We start from the raw sequence: 8,246 nt of genomic DNA on the forward strand, positions 1-8,246 counted from the left end.
GTGTAGCCCCTCACTGAGGAGTGATTATCGGGCATTGTGTGAGTATGATCCTATAGGCTAACCAACCTAGGACCCCTCTTTCCCAACTCCCGTTGTTTAACTAAAGTTACTTTTCTTTATATATGTGCGACTTGTTCAAGCCTTTTCCCCCTGTTTCATTACTTGAATCATACATGTGCTTAGAATGTTAAGACATGCCTTTACTTGCAAGTACGTGTTAAAACTGTTCATTTGCAAAAGGACTAATTCACATAATTTATGTTCGGTCGGGACCCACCGTTGTAGACCGCGAGGGGTGATTAACACCTTCCCCTCAAGGTTATTTCCAGACCTTACCCTAATCTCTGGTAATGCAAACTAGATACATGAGTTAATCGCTCTAGGTGCCCTAACACATCATAATCTGTTAGGTAGCGACTCTTCAAATACCCAATTCCCAAAAGGAAACGAGTTATTTCCCATGAAAGTCGAAACCCGGACTTCCCCGTCAAAAAGGGAAAAAGGGAGACCCGACAGCATGGCGACTCTGCTAGGGATATTTTACGCTCTTACCATAATGAATTTATCTTTTGCAAATTAGTCCAAGCATGCTCTATTACACGTACCCTTTCCCTTTAATTGAATTTAACTGTTTATTTTCAAGCATTTATGATTCTTTTATTCCTGAAACTGACTTGTCTCTTTGTTTTCTTTTCTGTAACTGTCTTTCAATTATTTAAATACTGCATTTATCATTTTCTTACGTGCAAACACTTGACAACATGCTATTTATTGTTGCATAAATCATGCTCAACATCATACTCCACTCGTGCGTAATTAATCTTATAGCAACTCTTGATGAGTGTTTGTGCTCTTCCTATTTATCACCCTTTAAATTCAGAAAGGCGTATTTGCGGTAAAACTAGCCGATCAGTGGTGCATTTGGCGGTTCCGTGCCTTTACCCCTCAAGTTGTCCACTTGAGGGTCCCAATTTAGACCTCTATAGTAACCTTACTTTGATTAAATTATACATGCATGCATCATGGTCAAACCTAGTCGCGTTAATATGTTATCCATATAATAAGCCTTTAAGACAAGCCTTGTCCAAAGTCCATCGGGTTTTACATAATCCCAACGGACGTAACCACGATTATGCACATTAATTTGGAGAAATAAATGCCAATATGCTAATCATTACTGTATAAATAGACGAACCTAGAGGGGGAAATGGCTTGACTCTGTTTGTTTTGTAGAAAATGAGGCACGAGGTCCCCAGATTCGGTATGGTTAGCACACCCTCACTCTTGCTAGATTGGTGGAAGGATCTTCCTTCGTGTGATCAAAACCATGTGAAACGAGTCTTAGGAAACTTGCCTTCTTTGATGGACCTTCAGCTCAACAAAATGCTGATTGAGCTGTAACTATGTTTTGGGACAAGGAAAGGGCCGTGCTCCATTTTGGAAACATAGAAATGACACCACTTTTAGAAGAAATAGGGGATTTGCTGGGTTACCTTGGGATAGCCCTAATCTGTTGGCACCTAAAAATCACACTGCTAGGGCATTTCTGAAGATGGTAGGGCTAAAGAAAAAGGACAACTTGAAATGCCTAAAGGACTCCTACATACCTTTTGAGTTCCTTTATGAAAGATACGGTCACAACAGTTCCTACCGTATTTTTGACGATGAGTTCTCAATCAATTATTTAGGTTGGATTCATCATAGGGTCTTCGTGTTTATCATATGTTTCTTGGGCATGCTAGTATTCCCAATCCAAGGGGATATGATCCATACTAGGTTAGCCATGGTGACTAAAACTCTGATGGACGGGATCGAAGGGGAGACATACACTATCATCCCTATGATCATTGCAGACATGCACCAGGCTTTGGAGCGATGTCAGAAGGGGTTCAGGTTCTTCGAGGGTTGCAAATTGCTGCTACAGGTCTGGTTGTTGGAACATCTCCAAAAGGGACAATACCGTCAAGAGTTTTCGCGAAGGCTGTGGAATGATCATATAACCTTCCATCATCCCAAAAGAATGAACTACATTCCATACATGTTTGCTCAGCCGGAGGACGTTGTGGTATGGGCATAGATTTTTGAAAATTTGACTGAGGATCAAATCCAGTGGATGTTCGAGTGGTTCCCTACTGATGAATTCATCATCAGGTCCAGGTATTTTCCACACTTGGTGTTGATCGGGTTGAGGGGCATATACCCTTACACTCCTCTCAGGGTTATAAGACAAGCATGAAGGAGACAAATCATACCACGAGTCGCTAAAATGAGTCATTTCAGGTCCAGTTTCTAAGGTGACGCCATCCCGTATAAGAATGAAGCGCAACACATGTGGACCTTAAAGATTATTATAGAGAAGGATACTATTTAGCAAGACCGATATCACGCGGGCCACTCATACCTATACCCTTCTTGGTTGGAGGACAACATAACTGGGGTCGTTGAGCCAAGGGTTGGGCCAGGAAATAGGGTTATAGACGAGGTTGCTGAGGCAGAGGTGAAGTACAACAAGCTGCGGAAAAGACGAGTTTGAAGCCAAGCACATGACACTACAAAAAGCTAACATGGAGATAATTAACGAATGGAAAGAAAGAGCCGCTAAATCCAGCGAAAGGTTGGAATACCTGGAGTACAGTTTAATATAGTTGGAAGGGAAGATGAGAAAAAGGGTCACTGACTGCCAAAACGCTGAAGGAAACGAAGGAGGGCATCTTGCAAGGGCATTCCTGCTACTGAACCTGCACGAGTTGGGAGAGTTGATCGACAAGAGCATCCAGTCTGGAGGGGGTCCTTCTGGGACCAAGTAGATTAGATTTATTTGTTTTCCTTTCAAATGTAATAAGGCCAAGAGCCATTAGTGACAGTATCTCATTTAGTTTCGTTTTGGTTCGTTTACTTTTACTTTATGAAATGAGGCAATTATTAGCACTAAATTTCTCCAAATTTATTTGTCGCTAGGCCTACCTCGGGCATAACGAGGCTCCCAAATTATGATGCGAATTTACATTCCCACAATATGTGTTTAAATATTGCAAACATTTCAGAATCCCTACTGACTTATTTACCTTTTTGTTTTGCTTTATTTCTTATTCCCATTCCATAAGGTTGGTTCGCTCATACTGGCATCATCAGCGTATCACACCAGATCTAGAGGCCCTCCACCTCCTCATCCTCAAAGCAATATAAAAGGCAAAGGAAAAGCAAAAATGGACGACTTAAGTGGTATTCGAAAGATAATGCTGAGAACATAGAAACTTTAGACGGTCGGAGTACTCCGGCACCTAATGATCTAGCCTTGAGGTTGGAACAAAAGATATTGGACCTACAAGGAGAGCTTGAGAAGGTCCCCAATTTGGCAAACTTGTCACTCACCTGAATGTCCCCGACATCAACCAATAAAACACAAAAAACCTAGCACCTCCCCAAAACACACCAAACCAACATCCGCAAAACCCTTCTGCACTACATCAATACGCAACCCCACCCAAAATCTTAATCCCCTACCACTACCAACTCTGCCACAACCCTACCATTAACCAATTCATTACCCACCAATCGCCACTTATCATATTCCCCAGAATACACCACAACCCATTCCCGACCCTTAAAACTCTACCAATGACCACCATTACACCCAGGCACCTGACACTCACTAGAACTACCCTATATATGTAGAAACCGTTCCTCACTCTATCCAACCAATCTCCTATACCCTAGAATCCTCCAAGAAGGACCTGCTCATTAAAAACATGGCTGAAGTACTGAAGAAGTTGACGAATCGAGTTTAGGGTTTCGAAAATGGAAAGGGAATAGAAGGTTTGAACTATGAAGACCTATGCATACAGCTAGATGTAGAATTGCCAGAGGGATACAAACCTCCCAAGTTCGAGATGTTTGACAATACAGGTGATCCCAGGGTTTATCTGAGGACCTATTGTGACAAGCTTGTCGGGGTCAGGAAAGACGAAAAAATCCGTATGAAACTCTTTGTGAGGAGTCTTACTGGAGATGCTTTGTCCTGGTACATCAGCCAAGATCCCAAGAAATGGTCCAATTGGGTGAGTATGGTCTCAGATTTCATGGACCGGTTCAATACAGAGAATGCACCAGATGTTTTTTACATCTAGAATCTTAAGAAGAAATTGACCGAAACCTTCCGTGAGTATGCTACTCGTTGGAGGTCGGAAGAGGCCAAGGTCAGGCCATCTTTAGAAGAGGAACAGATGAACAAGTTGTTCATCGGAGCACAAGATCCGTAGTATTATGAAAGATTGACGGTTATTGAAAACCATAAATTCTCTGATATCATCAAGCTTGGGGAAAGAATTGAGGAAGGCATCAAGAGCGGGATATTAACAAATTTTGAGGCACTACAGGCCACAAATAAGGCATTACAATCAGGCAGCATATCAAAAAGAGAGACATTGGGGCAGTAATGGTGGCTCAGGGCCCATAATCTCCACTTACATATCAAACACCTCCACCCACATACCAAGCGTCACTACCCACATACCAAGCACCACCACCCACATATCAACCTTTATCCCCTAGATATTCCCAAACAGCCACTGCCTATCATACCTATAATTCCCAACCATCTCATTTCCAATCACGTCCAACTCGCCAAAATTTTCCAAGACCACGACAAACTTTGACCGCAATCCACCTAGATAGTACACCACTATTGCTGAACCCATCGACCAATTGTATGAAAAGTTGAATGCCACTGGTTATGTCACCCCTATTCCTGCTGTGGCATTAGATAATCCATCCCAATAGGTCAACCCAAACAAAACCTGTGCATACCATTCTGGTATGAAAGGGCACACCACTAACGAGTGCCAAACATTGAAAGACAAGATCCAAATGCTGATTGACAACAAGGTCATGCAGGCGAAGGAAGCCACACCCAATGTCCGGAACAACCCTCTCCCTGATCATAGAGGTTGTGGGGTACATATGATAGAGACGAACGAAGAGTGGGATCCTGAGGGATCAATCGGGCTTATTCGAGAAGGCGATGACTTTAAATTTGCAGTCACACTCACTCCCATTGTAGTACAGACTCAGTTACCAATCAAAGTTGAGATAACTGCATCAGTTCCGTTTGAGGTAGAGGTAGCTCCGCTTGCGGCCACCCCTGTTCTATTTGAAGTGGAAGTGTCCACACCTTTCACAGTGATAGTATCAACCACATCTCTTTTCGACTCAAAAGCAATACCCTGGGATTATGTTGCCGAGACTAGGTGAAAAGGGAAGGTAGAGATGGAGGAATCCAATGCTGCGCAGGGAATGACCAGGACCGGGAGAATCTATACACCAGAACACTTGGGAGGACCAAGTAAGGATGCTTCTACCAAGCAGTTTGTCATCAAAATAGGGCCAGATGACCTTTGGAGGAAAGTGCAAGCAAGGGAATATTCCGTCATCGATCATTTGAACAAAACCCCAGCTCAGATATCCATACTGTCACTGTTTCAAAATTCAGAGGCACATACGAATGCTTTAATGAAGGTGTTGAGTGAAGCCTACGTGCCCAACAATATCAATTGTGGAGAGATGGCTAATATGGTAGGGCAGGTGCTGGAAAGTCACAAGATAATCTTCCACAAAGATGAGTTGCCACCTGAAGGGTTGAATCACAATAGAGCATTGCATATCATAGTGCAATTTGAAGACAAGTTCATTTCCAGGGGGAGGTTAAATCCTCAATATTTTTCCGTTAGATACTCTAAAAATACTGGGAAAAGGTTTCCATGAAATACGGGCAGGGAGCATGAATGTGAAAGCTTTCGATGGGTCCCAAAGGGCCACGATTGGAGAGATTAATATTTGTCTACAAATGGGGCCAACTTGGTTCGAGGTTGAATTTCAGGTGCTCGACATATTAGCCTCATACAATCTCCTGTTAGGCCGACCATGGATACATGCCGCTGGGGCCATGGCTTCCACACTACATCAAGTCGTGAAATTTGAATGGAACCATCAGGAGGTGATCATTCACGGAGATGGGAGTAACCCAATTTACACCAGTCAAACCATCCCGGTTATTAGAAACAGAAGAAGGTTGGGAGGGGAGACCTACCATAATATCAAATGTGTCAATGCCATCAAAAAGGATAAATGGTGGACCAACAAAATAGAAAGCATACTGGCATGGTCTGGGTATGAACCCGGCAAGGGGCTTGGGAAGAATCTCCAGTGTATAACTAAGCCGATACAGTTGAAGCGTCACAGTACTACCTTCGGGCTTGGATACCAGTATACATGGCAAGAGTATCATGATTGGTTGCCTCCACGGCATGGACCTTATTACCCTCTCGATCAACCAGTGCCACATCTGGATCAGGCTTTTCACCAAGTTGACACAATATGTGGAACTGCAGAAGAGGAAACATTAGTTGGGCTGAGGAATCTGTTCTTGGAGGATGAGGACATGGACTACAGTGCAATAATTGAGGAGGAGGAGGAAGAAAGCCTCACTATTCAAACTGTGGAGAAGGGAGCTATTCTCAGGAACTGGACCGCCATACCATCCCAGGCCCGTCGAGTCCCTGGGTAGCTTGGTAGATTTCATTCCTATAGCCATTTTAGGCATTTAAGATTTTCAATAATTTGTTTTTAATATTCAATTATTTCAAAATAAATGCTCGATTCATCGAGTTGTACCCGTTTGGATGTTTTAAGTATTAATCAAATGAATTGCTCTTTATTATTTATTGTTATCTTTCATATTTTTCTTTCTACAATATTATTGTTACTTTTCCTGATGAACCGGTGACTGTGACATGTAATGAGGCAACACAACATGAGAATAGTGATTCGGATGAAGAAGATGAGGTACCTAAGGAAGTTGTGAGGGAAGTTGAAAATTTTGAGAATAAGCCTAAGTCTAACCTGGACGAGACCGAAATAGTAAATTTGGGGGACGCCGAGACTGTCAAGAGACTCGCATCAACATTCACTTATCACCAACAGAGAAGGAAGAGCACATCTATTTTCTAAAGGAATATGAGGACATTTTTGCATGTCCATATGATGACATCACCGGTTTTAGCACGTCCATAGTAGCTCAGTAATTCTTTGGAAAAGCCCGATTCTCTTTGTCTTCGAGCTTTCATTCCTCAATACACTGATTCCTTCCTTCATATACCTCCCCACCAATAGATAGAGCTTTAGAACGGTTTACTGAGACTCCGTTATACTAAAATAGAAAGAAGTTGGTTCCTTCACAAGTTGCCTACTAATCCCATGTGCCCGCCGGTAAAGCAAAAACTCAGAAAGTTCAAACCAGATATGAGCCTGAAAACCAAGGAGGAGGTTACCAAGCAAATCAAAGCCAAAGTTCTCAGGGTTGTTGAATACCCAACCTGGCTAGCTAACATTGTGCCAGTACTGAAGAAAGATGGGAAAGTCAAAGTATGTGTTGACTATCGGGACTTGAACAAAGCAAGTCCCAAAGACGACTTCCCCCTGCCAAATATACACATCCTGATTGACAACTACGCCAAGCACGAACTCCAATCCTTTGTGGATTTCTTCGCAGGCTACCGCCAGATTTGGACTGATGAAGAAGATGCAGAGAAAACAACTCTAATTACACCATGAGGGGTATAATGCTATAAGATGATGCCATTTGGACTAAAGAATGTTGGGGATACCTACATTAGAGCCATGAAAACTGTCTTCCATGATATGATACACAAAGAAATAGAGGTGTATGTGGACGACGTCATTATCAAATTCAAGAGGGCCACAGATTACATAGCAGATTTGAGAAAGTTCTTCGACAGGTTAAGGAGGTACAACTTGAAACTGAACCCCGTGAAGTGTGCATTCAGAGTCCCCGTAGGAAAGTTACTGGGATTCATTATCAGTCATCAGGGGATCGAGTTGGATCAGTCTAAAGTAAAGGCTATTCAGGAATTACTGCCTCCTAGAAGCAAAAAGGATGTAATGAGCTTCCTAGGATGTCTCAACTATATCAGTCGCTTCATAGCACAGTCCATAGTTATATGGGAACCCATCTTCAAGATGCTAAGGAAGGACGCCGAAACAAGTTGGACCGAGGATTGTCAAAAAGCTTTTGACAAAATCAAGGAGTACATGTCCCCACCACCAGTTTTGGTCCTACCAGAACTAGGACGACCTTTGCTACTCTAATTATCTGTATTGGATGGAGCCTTCAGATGTGTTCTAGGACAATATGATGAGACAAGGAGGAAAGAGCAAGCCATATACTACTT

This window comes from Nicotiana sylvestris, chromosome 6 (genome assembly GCF_000393655.2).
Source record: "Nicotiana sylvestris chromosome 6, ASM39365v2, whole genome shotgun sequence".
Classification (NCBI taxonomy): Eukaryota; Viridiplantae; Streptophyta; class Magnoliopsida; order Solanales; family Solanaceae; genus Nicotiana; species Nicotiana sylvestris.